This window comes from Neophocaena asiaeorientalis, unplaced genomic scaffold (assembly GCF_003031525.2).
Source record: "Neophocaena asiaeorientalis asiaeorientalis breed wild unplaced genomic scaffold, Neophocaena_asiaeorientalis_V1.1 scaffold150, whole genome shotgun sequence".
Taxonomy (NCBI): domain Eukaryota; kingdom Metazoa; phylum Chordata; class Mammalia; order Artiodactyla; family Phocoenidae; genus Neophocaena; species Neophocaena asiaeorientalis.
This window is the reverse complement of record NW_020176571.1, coordinates 21,184,550-21,206,027: the sequence shown is the minus strand read 5'-3', so window position 1 is coordinate 21,206,027 and position 21,478 is coordinate 21,184,550.

Below are 21,478 nucleotides of genomic sequence, written 5' to 3'. Positions count from 1 at the left end.
AGCTTAAGAATTTTTCCACAAGAGGGAGAAAGGAGCATGGAGCAGGTGTATTCATAGAAGGTCTGAGATAGCCTCTGAACACCTAGCAGGGCTGACAGAAGGTATCTCTCTCCTACAGGCAGTTAGTAAAGACTAGAGGAGGTGACTGCTACTTCAAAAGCAAAAAAAGCAATACAAAACTTCAAGAAACATGAAAAATCAAGGTAACATGACACCACCAAAAGGATCACAATCTTCCAGTGACAACCCCAAAACATGGAGATCTGCAATTTACTCAATAAAGAATTTAAAATAGCTGTTGACCAGGAAACACAATAAGCTACAAGAAAACAAAGACAATTCAACAAAATCAGGGACAAAAATACATGAACAAAATGAGAAGTTTAATACAAGGAAGTCATAAACCATACAAATTCCTGAGATAAAGAATACAATGAATGAAATGAAATAGAAAATGTACTAGAGAGCAGCAAAAACAGAATGGATCAATCAGAAGAAAGAATCTGTGAAACAGAAGACATAACTTTGAAATTATCCAGTCAGAGGAGTACAAAGAAAAAAGAATGAAAAGGAGTGAAACAAGCCTAAGTGTTCTATGGGCTACCCTCAAAAGAGCCAGTTGGTGAATTACTGGAGTTCCAGAAGAAGAGAGCAGGAAGGGGGCAGAAAACTTACTTAAAGAAATAGTGACAGGGCTTCCCTGGTGGTGCAGTGGTTGGGAGTCCGCCTGCCAGTGCAGGGGACGCAGGTTCGACCCCTGGTCTGGGAAGACCCCACATGCCGCGGAGCGGCTGGGCCTGTGAGCCGCAACTGCTGAGCTTGCGCTCTGGAGCCTGCGAGCTGCAACTACTGAGCCTGCGCTCTGGAGCCCATGCTCCGCAACAGGAGGGGCCACCACGATGAGAGGCCCACACACCACGGCGAGGGGTGGCCCCTGCTCGCTGCAGCTGGGGAGGGCCTGCGCACAGCAATGAAGACCCAACACAGCCAAAAATAAACAAGTAAATTTTTTAAGAAAAGAAATAATGACAGAACTTCCCAAACCTAGGGGGAGATTCGGATATCCAAGTACATGTAGTTCATATGTCATCAAACAAAATTAACTTAAAAAGCTCCTTTCCAAAATACACTGTAATACAAGTGTCAAAAATCAAAGACAGAGACTCTTAAAAGCAGCAAAGGGGAAAAAGCTAGTAACTTATAAGGGAACCCCCAAAAGATTATCAGTGGATTTCTCAGAGAGACCTTATAGGCCAAGAGAGAGTGGGATGATATATCCAAATTGCTGAAAGGAAAAAGCTGCCAAACGAGTACTTTATATGGCAAAGCTGTTCAGAAATGAAGGAGAGAGAAAGAACTTTGCCAGACAAAAGCTGAGGGAATTATCACTGCTAGACCTGCCTTATGAGAAATGCTGAAAGAATTCTTCGAGTTGAAATGAAATGACAATAATTAGTAACATAGAAACATGAACATGTAGTGGTAAAGGTAAGTGTATGGTCAAATTTAGAATAATACTATAATATTGTGGAGTATTAACCACTTTAGTGTAAAGGTTAAAGGACAAGAGTGTTAAAAATAACTATAGCTACAATAATTTGTTAATGAATATACAATATAAAAGAGGTAAACTGTGACATCAAAAGCTTGAAGGGGGTAGTAAAAGTGTAGAGTTTTTGTATGTGATTGAAGTTAAGTTATTACCAGTGTAAAATAGACTGTTATATGTATAAGATATTTTATGTAAGCCTCATGGTAACCACAAAGCAACAATCTACAGTAGATTCACAAAACATAAAGAGCTTTCTGAAGCATACCACTTCAGAAAATCATCAGTTCACAAAGGAAGGTAGCAAGAGAAGAAGAAAGGAACGCAAGAAATACAAAACAGCCAGGAAAAAAGATGACATTACTAAGTCCTTACCTATCAATAAGTACTCTAAATGTAAATAGATTGAATTCTCCAATTAAAAGACATATAGTGGCTGGATGGATTAAAAAAAAAAAAGATACAGCTATATGCTGCCTACAAGAGACTCACTTCAGCTTTAAGGACACACATTGGCTCAAAATGAAGAGAGGAAAAACATATTCCATGCAAGTGGAAACCGAAAGAGAGCAGGGTAGCTATACTTAGATCAGACAACATAGACTGAAAGCCAAAAATGATAACAGACAGAGAAGGTCGTTATATAATGGTAAAGGGGTCAATTCATTAAGAAGATACAAGAATCATATATATGCATCCATAATTGAGCACCTTAATATATTCAGAAAATGCTAACTGATCTGAAAGGATAAATATTATCATATTGTAACAATACAATAATAGTAGGGGACTTCAGTACCCTAATTTCAACAATGGATAAATAATCCAGATATAGAACAAAAAAAAAAAATTGGACTGTAACCAACATTACTTAGACCAAATGAACCTAGGAGACATACAAAACATTCCATCCAACATCAACAAAATACTCAATTCTTCTCAAGTACACACAGTATTCTCCAGGATAGTTCATATAGGTCACAAAATAAGTCTTAGCAAATTTAAGAAGGTTGAAATCATACTAAGTATCTTTTGTGCCCACAATGGTATGAAACTAGAAGTCACTAACAAGAGGAAAACTTGAAAATTCACGAAAATGTGGAAATTAACACTCTTGAACAGTCAATGGGTCAAAGAAGAAATCAAAGAGAAATTTTAAAATATCTTGAAACAAAAATGGAAATACAGCATATCAAAACATATGGTATGCTGCAAAAGAGGGAAGTTTGTAGCAATAAACACCTACATTAGGGAAAAAAATAAAGATCTGAAGTAAACAACCTAATTTAACACCTCATGAAACTAGAAAAAGAAGAAACAAACTAAGCCCAAAGTTAGCAGAAGGAATGAAGCAACAAAGATCAGAGCATAGGGAAATGAAATAGAGGCTGGAAAAACAATAGAAGAGGTCAATAAAAACTAAGAGCTGGGTTTATTAAAAAGATAAAATTGACAAATCTTTAGCTAGACTAAGGAAAAAAGAAGACAAAATTATAAATGAAAGAGGAGACATTATAATTGATAATACAGAAATACAAAAGATGATGAGACTACTATGAGCAATTATACGCCAATAAATTGTATAACCCAGAAAAAAATGAGTAAATTCCTAGAAACATACAACCTACCCAGACTGAATCATGAAGAAATAGAAGATCTGAGCAGACCAATCATGAGTAAGGAGATTGAATCAATAATAAAAAAAATTCCCAAAAGGAAAAGCCCAGGACCAGATGGTTTCACTGGTGAATTCTACCAAACTTTTAAAGTAGTAATGCCAACACCTCTCAAACTCTTCCAAAAAACTGAAGAGGAAACACTTTCAAATGCATTCTATGAGGCCAGCATTACCCTGATACCAAATCCAGATAAGAATACTACAAGAAAATAAAACTAGATCTTATGGATATAGATGCAAATTTTTCAACAAAATGTTAATAAACAAAATTCAACAGCAAATTAAAAAGTGTACAATGATTAAGGTGGACTTATCCCTGCGATGCAAAGATGGTTCAACATATGAAAATCAGTAAATGTGATGTGCCACATTAGTCGAATAGAAGATAAAAACCATATAATCACCTCAATAGATGCAACAAAAACATTTGATAAAATACAACATTCTCTTGTGATAAAAACACTCAACTAATTGGGTATAGAGGTAACATCTCAACATAATAAAGGCCGTATATAAAATGCTCACAGTTCACAGCATACTCATTGATGACAGGTTGAAAACTTTTCCTCTAAGATCAGGAACAAGACAAGGGTGCCCACTCTTACCACTCTTATTCAGTACAGTACTAGAAGTCCTAGTCAGAGTAATCAGGCAAGAAAAAGAAAGAAAAGGCATGTAAATTGGAAAGCAAGAGGTATAATTGACTTTGTTTGCAGATTACATAATCTTACATATAGAAAAATCCTAAAGATGCCACAAGAAAAACTGATAGAACTAATCAAAAATTCAGTAAAGTTGTAGGATACAACATCAACATATAGAATTCAGTTGCATTTCTGTACACTAACAATGAAATATCTGAAAAAGAAATAATAGAAATTCCATTTACCATAGCATTAAAAAAGTAAAGTATCAGTACTTAAGAGTAAATTTGACCAAGGAGGTGAAAGATCTACACACTGAAAACTATGACACTGATGAAAAAAATTGAAGAAGACACAAACAAATGGAAAGATACCCCATGTTCATGGATCAGAAGAACTGATATTGTTAAGATAGCCATACTACCAACAGCCATCTATAGATTCAATGCAATCCCTATCAAAATTCCAACGGCATTTTTACAGAAAAAAAAAAAAAAAGCCCTAAAATTTGTATGGAACCACAAAGCAATCCTGAGAAAGAACAAAGGTGGAGGTATCACACTCCCTGATTTTAAACTAAATACAAAGCTACAGTAATCAAACAGTATGGTGCTGGTATAAAAATAGACACATAGACAAATGGAACAGAATTGAGAGCCCAGAAATAGACCCTTGCATATATGGTCAACTGATATTTGAAAAGGGAGCCAAGAATACTCAATGGGGAAAGGATAGTCTCTTCAATAAATGGTGTTGGGAAAACTGGATAACCACATGTGAAACTGGATCCCTAGCTCATAAAAATTAACTTGAAATGGATTTAAAACTTAAGCACAAGACCTGAAACCATAAAACTCCTAGAAGAAGATATAGGGGGAAAAGTTCCTAACAATGATTTTTTGGATATGACACCAAAAGCAAAAATTAATAAGTGAGACTACATCAAGCTAAAAAGCCTCTGCACAGCAAAAGAAACAATCAACAAAATGAAAAGGCAACCTTACCTTTGGAATGGGAGAAAATTTTGCAAATTATATATCTGATAAGGGGTTAATATCCAAAATATATAAAGAACTCATACAGCTCAATAGCAGAAGAGGGACTGAAAGACATTTTTTCCAAAGAAGATATACAAATGACCAACAGGTTCATGAAAATGTGCTCAACATCACTAACCATCAGGGCAATACAAATCAAAACCACAATGAGGCATCAGTTCATATCTGTTAGGATGGCTATCATCAAAAAGATAACAAATGCTGATGAAGATGTGGAGAACAGGGAGCCCTTGTGCTCTGCTAGTGGGAATGTAAATTGTACAGCCACTATGGAAAACATTATTGAGGTTCCTCAAAACATTAAAAATAGAACAACCTTATAATTCAGCAATCCCACTGCTGGGTATATATCCAAAGGAAAGGAAACAGGATATTGAAAATGTACCCGAACTCCCACGTTTATTGCAGTTTTATGCATAATTGCCAAGAAACAACCTAAGTTTCCTTCAACAAATGAATGGATAAAGAAATTGTTATTGTATTATATATATATATTATATATATATATAATATATATATGTATATATATATAATAGAATATTATTCAGCCATAAGAAAGAAGGAAATCCTGCCATTTGCAATAACATGAATGGACCTTGAGTGTATTATGCTAAGTGAAATAAGTCAGAGAAGGACAATTACTGTATGATATCACTTATATATGTAATCTACGAAATCAAACTCAGCAAGAGTGGAATGGTGGTTACCAGGAGCTTGGGGGTGGGGGAAACAGGGAGATGTCGGTCATAGGATACAGAATCCAGTTATAAGACAAATCAGTTCTGGGGATCTAAGCACAGCATTGTGATTCTAGTTAATATTACTGTATTATATATTAGAAAGTTTCTAAGAGAGTAGATCTTAAATGTTCCCACCACAAAAAAGAAATGGTAATTACATGACGTGATGGAGGTGACAGCTAACCCTATGGTGGTAATCATTTTGCAATATAATAGTGCAGTATATCAAGTATACACCTTAAACTGACACTATGTTACATGTCAATTATATCTTAATAAAGCTGGGGCAAAGAGTCTACTGACTAAAAGCTCTTTTATTTTTGTAATCATAGTATAAGGCAAAATTTTCACAATCCTCTGATAATTGCATGGCTTGTTTGACAAACTATTACAGTCATAAATACTGTGATATTTTACTCCAAAAATTCCAGTTTATATGGAGATTGTTCAAAATCACTGTGTGGACATGTGCAAACCTCATTAATACATAGACTCATTAATATATGGATTGACACTGGTATATCATGCAAGTATTAAGAATAAGACTGAAAAATACACAGCTTAGTTTTAGAGGAAGGTCACCAAGTGTTTGAATTCTTGAATACTGCACTTGTATTCCTGACTTTACAGTACTAAGGTGCCCTTAATTGAGGGCAAAACAATCTACAGTACTTTGGCCAACTTGTTTTATGAGGCACTGTGTTATTTGCTTTGTTATTTCTGGAATATTTCAATTAAAGTCACCAGTATAATTGCACAACGTGTAGAGAACAAAAGTGTCCAGATGCTAACTTTGTTATGGAGGTGCTTCTCATATGAGCAATTCTAGAAATGTCCATATTATTGTAAAGATTTGAAGCACTAGACTTAATTTTGAGATCTCCAGGATCTGAATTTACACTTATTAGGTTGAATTTCATTCAGATCTATTTCCATGATTAAAATGAACATATTAGATTGAACCATACAAAATTGCCATTTTTATATTCAAAACAAAATTGAATATTGGCCATTTCATATGGTTCAATTTATAAATTTGTTTTTATACCCTGACTAAATATTCAGTAGAAACTAAATTTAGCAGGTTGTGTATATTGAAACAAGTTCCTCCTAGTGAAATGTGTAAACTTAATGTCTGATTAGGATTGTCTTATTTGTAACATTTTAAATTTAATTCCATCACTGCTCTGAATCAACTGAAAATGAAAAGCTTCAAAGGAGAAAACATTTTGAATTAAAATACCCCTGTAATTTCTTTCTTAGTAAGGAATGGGGTCATAACTATTTAGATGAGAATATTAAAAGAAGAGAGAAAATATTGTCCTATTTAAAAGTAGACATCACATTAAATTTATGTACATACCAAGTTCAAGGACAGTCCTTGGGAATATGTTTTAAGGGGTAGAAGAGAAGGAAAAATAAAGGTCAGAGAGGTCAGAATGAAGAAGTGCCACAAAAGTTGCAGAGGTGTTCAGAAGTCTGAAGACTTAAACAAGGCCAACCAACAGATATGCCAACCAAGATGCTGGCGATTACTTCCAAAAAGCCATTGCCATGGAGCAGCGGGAGTAGAAACTAAATTGTAGTGATTAAAATGTTACTTGAATGAAGTTAGAAGTAGAGGATATCAGTCAGCTCTTTCAGAAGTGTAGTGACAAAAGCACCCTTGCCTGTTATGGTAGCTCAGTAAAAGAATAGAATCAAGGGAAGGTTTGTTATTATTTTTTGTCAGTCTTTTTTTTTTTTTTTTGCGGTAGGCGGGCCTCTCACTGTTGTGGCCTCTCCCGTTGTGGAGCACAGGCTCAGCAGCCATGGCTCACGGGCCCAGCAGCTCCGCGGCATGTAGGATCTTCCCGGACCAGGGCACGAACCAGGGCACGTTGGCAGGCGGACTCTCAACCACTGCGCCACCAGGGAAGCCCTTTTGTCAGTCTTTTAAAAGATCAGTATGAGGTGCTTGTTTTTGAGTCAAAGGTAAGAATACAATGGAGAAGTCATTTTAACAATATCAATTCTTCCAATCCATGAGCACAGTATGTCTATTTGTGTCATCTTCAATTTCTTTCATCAGTGTCTTATAGTTTTCTGAGTACAGGTTTTTTACCTCCTTAGTTAGATTTATTGACAGGCTTTTTTTTTTTAGGCCGTACCTCCTTGTGGCTTAAGGGATCTCAGTTCCCCCACCAGGGATTGAAGCTGGGCCACAGCAGCGAAATCACTGAACCCTAACCACTAGACCACCAGGGAACTCCCAATTCTCAGGTATTTTATTCTTTTGGTTGTTACTGTAAATGGGATTGTATTCTTAATTTCTCTTTCTGATAGTTTGTTGTTATGTACAGAAACACATCAGATTTCTTTATATTAATTTTGTATCCTGCATTCATTGATGAGTTCTAGTAGTTTTTTTGCTAGAATCTTTAAATTTCTCTATGTATAGTATCATGTCAAAGGCACAGAGTGACAGTTTTATGTCTTCCTTTCCAATTTGGATGCTTGTATTTCTTTTAGTTGTCTGATTGCTATGGCTAGGACTTCTCTGTGAGAGTGGGCATCCTTGTCTTGTTCCTGCTCTTAGAGGAGATGCTTTCAGCTTTCCACTATTGAGTGTGATGTTAACTGTGGGTTCGTCATCTACGGCCTTTATTATGTTGAGGTAGGTTCCCTCTATGCCCACTTCCTGGAGAGTTTTAAATCCTAAATGGATGTTTAATTTTGTCAAAAGCTTTTTCTGCATCTATTGAGATGCTCGTATGATTTTTATTCTTCAATTTGTTAATGTGGTGTATAACATTGATTGATTTGTGGATATTGAACCATCCCTGCATCCCTGGGATAAATCCCAGTTGATCATGGAGTATGATCCTTTTAATATATTGCTGAATTCAGTTTGCTAATATTTTGTTGAAGATTTTTGCATCTATGTTTATCAGTGATAATGACCTATAATTTTCTTTTAGTGTGTGTGATACCTTTGTCTGGTTTTAGTACCAGGGTGATGCTGGCCTTGTAGACTGAGTTTGGAAGCATTCCTTTTTCTGCAATTTTCGGGAATAGTTTGAGAAGGATGGGTGTTAACTCTTCTCTAAATGTGTAGTAGAATTTGTGAAGCCATCTGGTCCAGAGCTTTTGTTTGTTAGGAGTTTTTAAATTACTGATTCAACTTCATTCCTGATAAGTGGTTTTTTATTTCTTCCTGATTCAGTCTTCAGGGAAGAATTAGCATTGTTAAAATAACCATACTAACCAGGACAGTCTACAGATTCAATGCAATCCCTATCAAAATACCAGTGGCGTTCACAAAACTAGAACAAATAATTCTAAAATTAGTATGGAAACACAACAGATCCTGAATAGCCAAAACAATCTTAAGAAAAAAAAGAACAGAACAGATGTATCACATCCCTGACATAAAACTATACTACAAAGCTACAGTCATCAAACAGCATGGTACTGGCACAAAAACAGACACATAGATCAATGGAACAGAATAAAGAGCTGAGAAATGAACTCACACTTATATGGGCAATTGATCTATGACAAAGGGGGCAAGAATATACAATGGGGAAAAGACAGCCTCTTCAATAAATGGTTTTGGGAAAACTGGAAAGCTACATACAAAAGAATCAAACTGGACTACTTTCTCACACCATATACAAAAATCAACTTAAAATGGATTAAAGACTCAAATGTAAGACCTGAAACTATAAAACTTTTAGAAGAAAATATTGGCAGTATTCCCTCTGACATCAGTCTTAGCAGTATTTTTTGGATATGTCTCCTCAGGCTGGACAACAAAAGCAAAAATAAATAAATTAAACTACATCAAACTAAAAAGCTTTTGCACAGCAAAAGAAACTAACAACAAAATGAAAGGCTGCCTGCCGAATGAGAGAAGATATTTCTAAATGATATATCTGACAAGGGGTTAATATCCAAAATATACAAACAACTTATACAACTCAACATCCAAAAACCAAACAACCCAATTTTAAAAATGGGCAGATGACCTGAATAAACATTTCTGCAAAGCAGACATACAGATGGCTAACAGGCACATGAAAAGATGTTCAACATCACTAATCATCAGGGAAATGAAAACCAAAACCACAATGAGATATCATCTCAGACCTGTCAGAATAGGTATTATCAAAAAGTCAACAAATAACAAGTGTTGGCAAGGATGTGAAGAAAATGGAACCCTTGTGCCCTGTGGTGAGATTGTAAATTGGTGCAGACACTGTGGAAAACAGTATGGAGATTCCTCAAAAGCTAAAAATAGAACTACCATATGATCCAGTACTTCCACTCCTGGGCATTTATCCAAAGAAAATGAAAATACTAATTAGAAAAGATATATGCACCCCTATGTTCATTGCAGCATTATTTTCAATAGCCAAGATATAAAAGCCATCTAGAGACCCATAATAGATGAATGGATAAAGAATATGTGGCATATATATATATATATATATACACACACATATGCACACACACACAATAGAATATTACTCACATAAGAAAGAATGAAATCTTGCCATTTGTGACAACAAGAATGGACCTCTAGAGTATTATGCTAGGTGAAATTAAGTCAGAGAAAGACAAATACTGTACAATCTCACTTATATGTGGAATCTAAAAACAAAACCAATGAGCAAACAAAATCAAATAGAAACAGAGTTATAGATTCAGAGAACAAACACGTGGTTGCCAGAAGGGAGCTGGGTAGGGGGAGGAGAGAAAGAGGTAAGGGAGATTAAGAGGTACCAACTTTGAGTTACAAAATAAATGAGCAAAGGGTATGAAATGTACAGTGTGAGGAATATAGTCAGTAACTACGTAATATCTTTGTATGGTGACAGATGACAAGTAGACTTCTCATGATCATTTTGAAATTTATAGAAATATTGAATCATTATGTCGTGCACCAGGAACTGACCTAGAGTTGTAGGTCAATTATACTTCAAAAACAAACTGATAAACTCATAGAAAAAGAGATTAGATTTGTGGCTAACAGAGGGGGGGGATAGATGAAGGCAGTCAAGAGGTACAAACTTCCAGCTGTAAGATAAAGAAGTACTAGGGATGTAACGTACAACATGATAAAGATAATGAACACTGCTGTGTGTTATATATGGAAGTTGCTAGGAGAGTAAACCCTAAGAGTTCTCATCACAATGACACATATTTGTTTCTATTTATTTAATGTATCTATATGAGATGATGGATGTTCTCTAAATCATGGTAATCATTTAATGATATATGTAAGTGAAATCATTGCTTATACAGTGCTGTATGTCAACTATATCGCAATAAAGCTGGACAAAAACTTTAAAAATGCAATGGAGAGGGGGCTTCCCTGGTGGCGCAGTGGTTGAGCGTCCGCCTGCCGATGCAGGGGACACGGGTTCGTGCCCTGGTCCGGGAAGATCCCACATGCCGCGGAGCGGCTGGGCCCGTGAGCCATGGCCGCTGAGCCTGCGTGTCTGGAGCCTGTGCTCCTCAACGGGAGAGGCCACAACAGTGAGAGGCCCGCATACCGCAAAAAAAAAAAAATACAATGGAGAGGTAAACATTTAATCATTCTTTCCTATACACAGTCAAACCTTAACCTATTGCAGAATTTGTTATTTATAGTTATATTATTTATGCCTTCATACTGAAGGTTGTGATGAGTATCTTGGGCCGGCAGTTTACAGCATTTTTTTACATTTGGAAATGCTGTTGCCAGTGATGCAATTTCTTTCCATAATGGATGATTCATTACATGATTTGTTTATGGTAGTGGTGGTCTGGGTGACATAAATTTATAATTGACCATCAGGCTTCTAAGGAGAAATAAGTGATTAGAATTAATTGGTAGTATCTTAATACAGTTAACATGGAGGATGAATTATTTATTGCTTATCTTTTTACAATTTGACTCAGCAATTTTTTATTTTACCTGCTTTCTAGATCAGTTATCCCTTTTTCTCATACAGTTGTTGATACATTTGGATTTCTGATAGTATTACTCACTTCTCCTCTGGCTAGTGAGATCCATTTCATCATGGAATGGGAGTTGACGTTTTGAAGGCTGGAAGATTGACTACTCTTGTGTCTGTGGCAGAGGTCACGTTTTCTCTGTAAGGTTGATGTTGAGAAGACAACGGTGTCCCTCTCCATAATCCAGGTGAGGGTGGAACCTCACGCTCCAGGATAGGGGGCTTTCTCGGCCTTAGCACATACATTTCTTGGTCTGACTTACTTATTAAGGTTCTCCCTTGAAGCACCAGGGACTGAGGAATAAGAAAAGTCTTATAGTTCCTATAGAAATGGTAAGCTACACTTACTGCTATTGCCACAATCAGTATACACATACTTACCAACAAAGCCAAAATAAGATTTCTAATCCAGTGGGTATTTTCTACGTTAGATGAGGCAAGAATGCTGTTTTCAGTTAACGACCCATTATCTGGCTCCAGAGTAAGGCAGATTCCACCATATGTGATGTTCTCAACTGTGCCAATTTTGTATTCCGGTGACATAGCATATGCAAAATCTGGATGGACATTCCCATCAGGCCTTCTTAGTTTAAACATCACTTCCTGAATTTTTCTGTTAGGACACCTTTTCAGAGAACTGCCGTTGACTTCACATAAGGTTCTGTTATACCAGGATATAATAGTAGACCCTGGTCTCAGGGTGGTTAATACAATTTGTTCAGGGCTACTGGAGTTTAGATAGTCAGTGAGTTTAGCAAAAAACAAACTAATCCTCTCTCTCTTCTTGATAAATGAGTAGAAACTGTTTTTAGTGCGCAGAGTGTAAGTGTGGCAGGGTGTACTTCTGGGCAGCTTCAGTTCAATGGTGAAAAGCATCTGAGCAGCCAGGCCCCCAGAATCTGTGGCACGAAGAATAAAGTCCTGAGGGGAATACTGAAAGTCCGGTTCTAGGGGATATCCATATAGTATTTGATGAGTCAAATTAAATTGCAGCCAGCTTTCTGAGCCTGAAGGATATGCGTCTACTGATTTTATTGCAAGTGTCAAATGAGTTGAGCTGCCATCTTCCTGATCATAAAATGTGTCAGGATGGATTGGGAAATGGAGTCTGTGCCCGACAGTTGCTGTTATCAGTTGAATTGGATTAACAACTGTTGGAGATGTGTTGGGTTGACCTAGAAGGAGCAAACAAGAACCAAATTTCAACAAAAACCATTCTTATTTAGATGTTTAAGGTTGTCTTGGTGGCCGACTTATTTCCCCCCCATATTCATTTTTGGACCTGATTTGCATAGGAATGTGGGAAATCACAGACATCCTGTATTTGGGTACCACATAGGTAATTCCAGGAAGGAGTGAAAGAGACTGACTTCTTTCATCTCTGTTTTTAGCCTTTGATTTGGGGACACTTCCTCCATCTACTCAAGGGTCAGGTTCATCCGTCTTAAGCTCTGTCTGCACTTTCTCTTTTGGTTTTCTTTCTCTCACTTCCCTCTCCCTCTTCTCTGACCTTCTTTATCTTCTGTCTTATCATCAACTGGTAGAGTTTGCATTATAGCTTTGATGCTACTTCTACATATTCACAGAGGTTGTTAGTTTCCAAATTTCCTAATCCTCTCAGCCTTAAATTATAGTATGGAAGAAGATCTTGAGATTAGCTCATTAGTAGTATCAAGTAACTAAGTGTGGGTTAGAGGGCTTCAGAAAAACAATGTTTTGGCAGTGGGCTCAAATTTCTAATCTGATTGTGTGTGTGTGTTTGTGCGTGTGTGTGTCTGTATGTCTATGTTAAAAAGCTCAAGAGGGACATTTTTTAAAGTTCAGGACGTAACAGTTGTATAATTGAACAGAAACATAGTAATGAACTAGTGCTCTAATTTCAAAGAACACATTTAAATCCCAAGGCACCTAGAAAACAATTCAAGCTCTGCACAGAAAAGGTTTGGTGTTGTCTGAGAGAGACGACGAGGCAGGTGACTATCGCAAAAATGGGAATATGCTGCGATATAACAAAGGCAGGTGGCTCTAGATATTGTGAGTCACACTAAGTTGGAAAGAAGAGTGTCATACTAGGAAAAAGCAGTGAATCTAGGAGACAGGATGGGACAATTACTTGGTGAAGGGAAGACTATTTTGAAGGGAGATCTGAGCACTGTTGCATATTTCATGGGATTGGCTAACGGTGTATGTTCTAACTACCAGGGAGATAAGTTTCAAACAGGCTCAAGTTCCATCAGCTTTCCCTCCTTGGTGATAGAATTGCTTACCTGGGGGTGACATGTCCTCGGGTTTCTGAGATTCAGGATGGAGAGCACATGTCTTCAGAATCTTTGTTGCGTGAAGCAGTTCATATTGAGTGAGAGACAAACTGGTTGTACCTTGTCTAAATGATGTCTCTGGAAACTCTGTAGTGAATCCAGATAAAATGGCGAGCCTCAATTTAAATTAGATGTTTAATTGAAACATAGGAAATCCCCCAGAATTAAAAATCATCCATGCAATTTTCCATGGAAGTTACCGTACAAGTATGCTTCAATATGAAACAAGTTCTAAGAGAATCACTCCGATATGAGTTACCTAGTTCAGAAAAGAGAAGCTGGGCAGACATGATAACAGGTTGCATTTAAAGAACATTCACCCAATGCCAGGCACTGCACTAAGTACATATTTCATTTTACCTTCATGACAAACGTATTGGGATAATGATTATCCTCAATTTATAAATGACGAAAATAAAATAATAAAATTAAGTAGCTACTCAAGGTCACACAAATAGTATGTTATAGAGCTAGATTTTGAACCCTTGTCTGACTATAGATACTGAATTCTTAATCACAGTACTGCCTGTGTTTAGAGTATTTGGTGAGAGAGAAGATGGTCTTAATTTTACCAATAGAGATTGAATTTGTTAGCAAGGCTTTTTCTAATTATGATGAACCATAAGGTTGCAACAGATTATCAGTGTCTTTCTGAGATAATTAAGGAATAATAGTAACTAGACAGAGTATGGTCTAAGTGATGGCTTGAAGTTCCTTCCACGTTTGTGAATCTTTGATAAATCTGAATTGTATTTAATGTGTAGAGGGCATTAAATGGGTACTGCATTTTGTTGTTGACTTTTCTTACATAATATTTTCTTAAAAAATTTTCCCCCTGAAAATCACTATGCTCCTTGTAGAAATATTGGAAAATACAGAAAATATAGACAGAAGAAAATCCAGCACTCATAACGTCATCACAGTTAACATTAGGCACTGTATTTTAATCTTAACACTATTTTAATCTGAATATTTTAACCAACGTTATTTGGTTACTACTTGTTAGTATAAAGATTCACTGAAAAATACAGCAAATAGAAAACTAAGCAACTACCACAATCTTACCTTGCATGTTGTTAACGTCAGAAATAGTCCCATATCTTGTCAATAAGTTTCAGGTGGTATGTGGGTGACTTACCACCATTCCAGTAGGATCTAGGTTAAACATTGTGTTGCCTGGTGAAGTTTGGCTAGTTCTTGAGAATTTGCTAAAAGCTAAATGTTCTATGCCTGAATACCAGTCACTAAGAAAATGCGTTATAGTCTTTGAGCCCATGCTTTCAGGTAATTCAAATGCATTTGCAAATTTGGGCAGCTCAGAAAGGGATGAATCCAATAAATCAGGTAAATGAGTAAATGATGAGGTCTCCTTAGGATAAGATTGAGTTTTCAAAAGCACATCAGATGATGAGTCTTTCTCTGATTGGTTGCTGGAGAAATGAGCAGTTTCCCACAGCAAAAGAGTTGAGTCAAATGTACTATCCCATGCAAATTTGGTATTTACGCTCATGCCAAGAGGTGAAACTGTCTCTGTAGGAGTGGGGAATGAATGAGTCCACTGAGAAACTTCAGGAGTCTCAGACACATGACCATGCTCATGAAGATGTTTCTGCCTCAGCCAGCTTGACAGGGGCAACTGGCTGAACTCAAGGGGAAAATGCGGGACTGCCAGTATCTCCCTCGCTGAGGCTGCAGGTATCAGGAGACTGTTAGGTGACTGTACAAACCTTCCCAGGTAGACTGGGTGAGAGCCACTCCATCTGCAGAGGAATGTTGTCATTGAAGATAGTCCCTCGGAAGGTGTGGCCACATCCTGTATCACCTCCTCAGAGACTGAGGACCCAGGAAAATGAGAGTACTTGGATGAGGCAAGAAAGGCTCGTGAATACCAAGGTTGACTAACTGACTCTGAGACAAGGTGAGATGAAACAGGATGCTTTTGTATTCTTGTTCCGTGGATTGGGGTGTGCCTCCTTATCTCCCACTCTGTCAAGTCTAGTTTTTCTAACAACACTGATACTGTAGAAGTTCTACTCTGAAGGAAGTCAGAATCTGTGAATGAAGTAGCTGTTAATACCATAGAAGGAAGGACCTCAGGAAAAGCAAAAGAATATTCAAGGTTTGTTGTCAAGGACATTTCCTTTAATGAATTCTGTGATGCTACTGTATGCAGTGGCCTTGTCATCTTTGTATACCTTGGAGTACCTGGAATAAAGGCAGGATGGAGGATAGGAGTGATCTGTCTTAAGGCAGCAAATAAGCCAGAAATTGAAGGGGCCTCATCTTTAGGGATCCAAGGAGTCACTAAGGTGGGTAATGAAACAGAGAAAGGGTTGTTTGGTTTTCTCATCATTTCATTTGGCCCTACTGTTGGGACTGGGATAGCCCTTAACTGCCTGGGTCTTCTTTGAGATTTTTGAAGTAATCTCCAACCTTCAATCTTATATCCTAAAATTTGGGCAAGATACTTAGAGGAAGCGTGCTGTTGAAAAACTTGCATTAGCTCTGGCAGTGCTGTAGAAACATGTTCCATAGACCAGTGGAATTGTACAGAGTGACCTTGTAAAGGAATGACTTGCCTGGGATCTTCAGCCAACACTGGAAGGTTCCAAAGATGCTTGTTTACCTTGCTTCTGAATGTGCTCATGGTCACCAAAGAAGGATCCAAGTGGAAATAGTCTGCCAGTGTGTGTACCAAAAAGAGACGGTCTTGAACACCAAGAGTTTCGGCAGCTGCTTTAAGAGTAATTTCAGCTATGATGGTGGAAAACTCCTTTGAGCCTCCGTGAGCCCTAATACTGAAGATTGAAAAGAACAATACAGCATGGATTATTGCTTTATTAGCACTCCCTTATTTTTATGTAGGCCTTCCGGGTATATATAGCATTCTATCATACATCGTTTATTGTTACCTCCAATAACTAGGAGGATAGGGAAGACAATTATTATAATCCCTAATTTATAATTGAAGAAGCTGAGATTCAAAGTGCTAAGAAAAATGTCCAAAGGCACAGAGTAAATACCTGATCCTAATTCAGGTGTTCTGACTTCAATCAGAAGGTAAGAATTTCAGTGGGAAAGTTGTTTTGGAGTTAGAAAGTTCTGAGTTATTTAACTGATCTGAGCTTCTGTTTCTTCGAATAGAGAATGGGTGTAAAAATTTCCCTTGCAGAGCTATTTTGAATATTAATTGATATATGCACTTCGCAAGTTATTACCTGGCACACAATAAGACTTTCACTCTTACTGCGCCTGTCCTGTTCCTTTCTGTCCCTTCTCGTCTTTTCCCCGTGACCTTTCCTATCCTTCCCATCCTTGTGTTCTTCCTTGTGTCCTTCCTTTCATCCTACCTTGTGTCCTTTCCTTTCTTGCATTCTTTTTTTTCTTTCATCCTTCTGTATCCCTCTTTTCCTTGCATCCTTCCTTTTGCTTTGCTCTCTTGTACTTCTTTATCTCACATCTTTTGCATCTAGACCAACAGTGGACCTCCTCTTAAATGGAAGTACTGGTTAGTAGTCCCTTCAGTTACTAAATGCGCTCTTTTAAGTAATAGCCCATGATTTGACTTTAGTCCATAGTTGGGGTTGTGAGGCCAATGTCTCTAGAAGCTCATGGCTTTGCTGAATGGAAACCCAAGTAATAACTCTCACAGATCCAGAAAGGATGTGAGCATAGTATAGCCCTAGTTTACTGTTGAAATGAACAGGTATGCTAAACCAAAAAGTATAAAAAAAAAAATTTAGTTCTTTTAAGAAAATGAAAACAGGATTAATTTTTAGGGTGAAATGATTAGATTCTGTTTTGAATGCATTGTTAAGGCTTCCATTTCTTCCCTTCATCTCTAAGACTTTCAAATGTGCCACGGAGCCCATAAAGCTTTTCGAGATCCAGCCTCTGCTAACTTCTCCAGCTTCATGTCCCGCCACTACCCAGCTCACCCTGTGTTTCAGCAATGCCAAATTTTGTGTGGTTTCCCAAACATAACATTCTGTTTAATGTTTTTGTAACCATTCAACAGGTCCTTCTTTGAGCCTATAGTGCCTTTCCTCCTGTTTTGGCTAGCTGACTTCAACTTTAAATATCCATCATGGACATTACCTCATCCAAAAAGTTTTGCCAACATCCTCCCCCAAGGTGAGTTAATCTACGAATTTAGCCTCTATATCTTACATATATAAGATATATGTAATGCATTCTTTGCACCATATTACCATTTTTAAATTACATTTCCACACACCCTACTGTAGCAAGTTCCTCAGCAGTAATTTATTCATATTATCTCCTACGCCCAGCTCAGGGATCTGGCAAATAGTAGACACTCACTAAATTCTTAATGAATGAATGCATAAGTAAATGGAAAAAAAGATGAAAAAAGATGCAATGATACATGGGAAAACACCTTATAAATTGTGAGTTGCTGTGTAAGAGTTGGTTATTATTGGCCTGAACTCTAAGTTTCATAGTTTTGCATAAAAATTATTCTAGAAGTTAAAAAGCAACTTTCTAGAGAAAAACTTCAAAATTTTAGATTAAGAGGGATAGCAAACAACATGGTAATTTCCATATTGGAAAATAACTTAAGGAAAATAAAAAATACTCAAAATGTGAATTGTTAAACCATATAGAATTACCTTTTAATCGATGTTAAAACAGATAATACATGAACACAATATACAATTCACAAGGCACAAAAATGAAAATCATGTAAAATACACTGTGTTCCGTTTTTACCCCATCATCCTTGTTGCCCGGTCTCCCAGTTTTCCTCCCTTACTGTTACCATAATATTCCAATGTATTCTATGCTTACAAGGCGTATGTGTATTCAGATGCTACTTTTTGAAAAAGGAAAAGAGAAAAGGACTGTTCTCAGTTAGTGCATGGTCCATGAGTGTAAAATAAAATGGTATGAGAAATAAAAACTTAGTTCCCAAGAGTTCATTTATTTGGGGAGGTTGTTTTCCAATTCAAGGAATTACCATAATAAGCTTTGCTCTAAGAGCCTGTTTATTAGCAACACTGTGAAATGTGTCTACTTCTCCCTTTTGTGATTGTCTTCTGTTCCTTATTCTTCCTCCAGTGCAAGGTTTTGCTTCTTCCTATCCTGCCCTTGCTCTTTTGACTAAACTCATAGGCTGAGCACCACACCCAGGTGTCCTGGTACTTTTTTAATGCAGACACTTACCCACTTGGAGAAGGAATCAAGCTTGCTTCCTTTGCTTCATCCCTATCCAGCACATGAAGGGTAAAGGTGATGGAGGCTGTTCGTGTTTGCTGGAAACAGAAATCCCCAGATACTAGCACCATGATTTGGTAATCTCTTCCTTCATCTTCTAAGGGCAGTCCTTGCAAGGTCTTGATAGAAGGATTATATTCCAGCCATCTTGGCAGTTTGACGTTATGAACCCCTGTAACCTGTTCAATTACACATGAAATAAAGTCTGAAGTTGCCTTTGGGAAGAGGCTTTACATTTGTTTGCTCTGTCCCTGTGGCAGAGCACTGATAACAAGAATTAAAGATCTCTGTTGAGGTATACATTTCAAGTTTAATCATAAACCAGTTTTTTTTTAAATGCTAAGAATATACTTCTTTCTTCTCAGGTTCATAAAATTCTTTTGAAAAACATAAACTTTGAGTAGAAATCACAGAATAATCATTAAACTCATTAAAATACTGGGTCAAGTATTTCATTAGAAGAAGTTTACAAAGCCTAGGAACTATTTAATATGATTGACAATTAAGGCTCGTGTCTAAAAATGCTAAATTCTATTAAATTCATATATTGGATTGCTTTTCCTCTCAGACTAGGTTCCTTACAGTAGCTCATTATTTGTAAGCCTTTAAAAGTACTTTCATTTTCTTGAACAGTGCCCTGAGACACCTACATATAAACTATTACAGGGTTACAGGGACTACTTGGAAATCTTGAACCCTGTTTATTTTTAATATCTACAAAACACGGTGCTGAACAGATTGGTTAGAGATACTTAGATGCTTACCTGAAACTGACTTATTTTCCCTTGGAAGGCATATGGAGAAACTGGATAATAGAATAATTTTCCAATGAGGGCAGCTGTGTCTGGCACGCCGTGAAGAACTCGGGTCTCTGCACATGAATAGTGAGTTGTCACAGCCAGCCCATGCATGGAGACAGAGGTCAGCACCAGCGCAAGATATGGTATTGCTGAAACTCTTCGGATCCAGTCCAGGGACTGACGGGTGCTGGCAAGGTCCGCTCCCGTGCGTTTCTTACTGGTATCCATGGCTTCTGTATAGTTAGCTCCACTTGGGTAACTGGATATCACCTTACTGAACCACAAACCGCTCAACCGATTATTTCTTATCTATCTTCAGAGCAATATTTAGGGTTTAGAATCCTTTTGTTTTCACATATCATTTGCATCAACGGAGAATTACAGATTCCCACTATCTCAAAACATCACTGCTCTGTGGTGAAAGCACAAGTGAGAGAGGGAGACCACTGATGCATTTTGACATAGAGTCTGCCTTGCGTGGCTCCTTTAGTGATCTCCATCCAGCGGTACCTAGAGATTAATACGGTGCTCATAAAAGGATGAGTTAATGTAATAAGACAGTAAAAACAAATACAATACAGCAATAAAAAGCCTTCCGCAAAGATAGCCTTATTCCCATTTTCATCTGTGGTTTTTTCATTTCAGAGGTTTCTCAGCATCCCTGTCCCTCTTTTGGTCATAACAACCTCCCCTTGGGAAAATTTCCCTCGCCTACCTCATGACCAAATGATGTAGCTCCCAATCGTAGTCACCCATCTCTCTGGCCAGAGAGGTGAGCAAATAACTCGGGGCTGGTAGGTCAAAATCCTCAGTGCCGGGCTTCCCTGGTGGCGCAGTGGTTGAGAGTCCGCCTGCCGATGCAGGGGACACAGGTTCGTGCCCCGGTCTGGGAAGATCCCACATGCCGCCGAGCGGCTGGGCCCGTGAGCCATGGCCGCTGAGCCTGCGCGTCCAGAGCCTGTGCTCCGCAACGGGAGAGGCCACAACAGTGAGAGTCCCGCGTACCACAAAAAAAAAAAAAAAAATCCTCAGTGCCTCTTGCTGTGGGGAAAGCCCAGGTTTCTCTCCTGGGGAGGAGACCCAGTCTTGGCTTTTACTGTTTCCTGGGGTTTTCCATGGACGTGCTGGGACGTAAAATCTCTCTTTCCTCTAGGGTTGCGTGTTAACCTGCCGCTTCATCATTACGCCTTCCCCTCCCCACCCCACCTCAGTCCTCTCCCAGCACCCCGCGCCCAGCCTCCTCTCGTTTCTGGAACTTGTTATAGAACAGCCCAGTCATGTACAGGCAGGCACTCCGGAAAATGTGGAATAACCCACGGCCCTAGTTGCAATGTATTCCTTTCCAGCTCCCAATGGACTAGTGTCTGTAGCATTTCTTCTTTATGTTGAACACGATGTTAAGCTTGGCCAGTAGAGGGCACTGGAAAGACACTGCAGGAAGAAGGAGGCGTCTGGTTTCCGGGCGCTGTTTT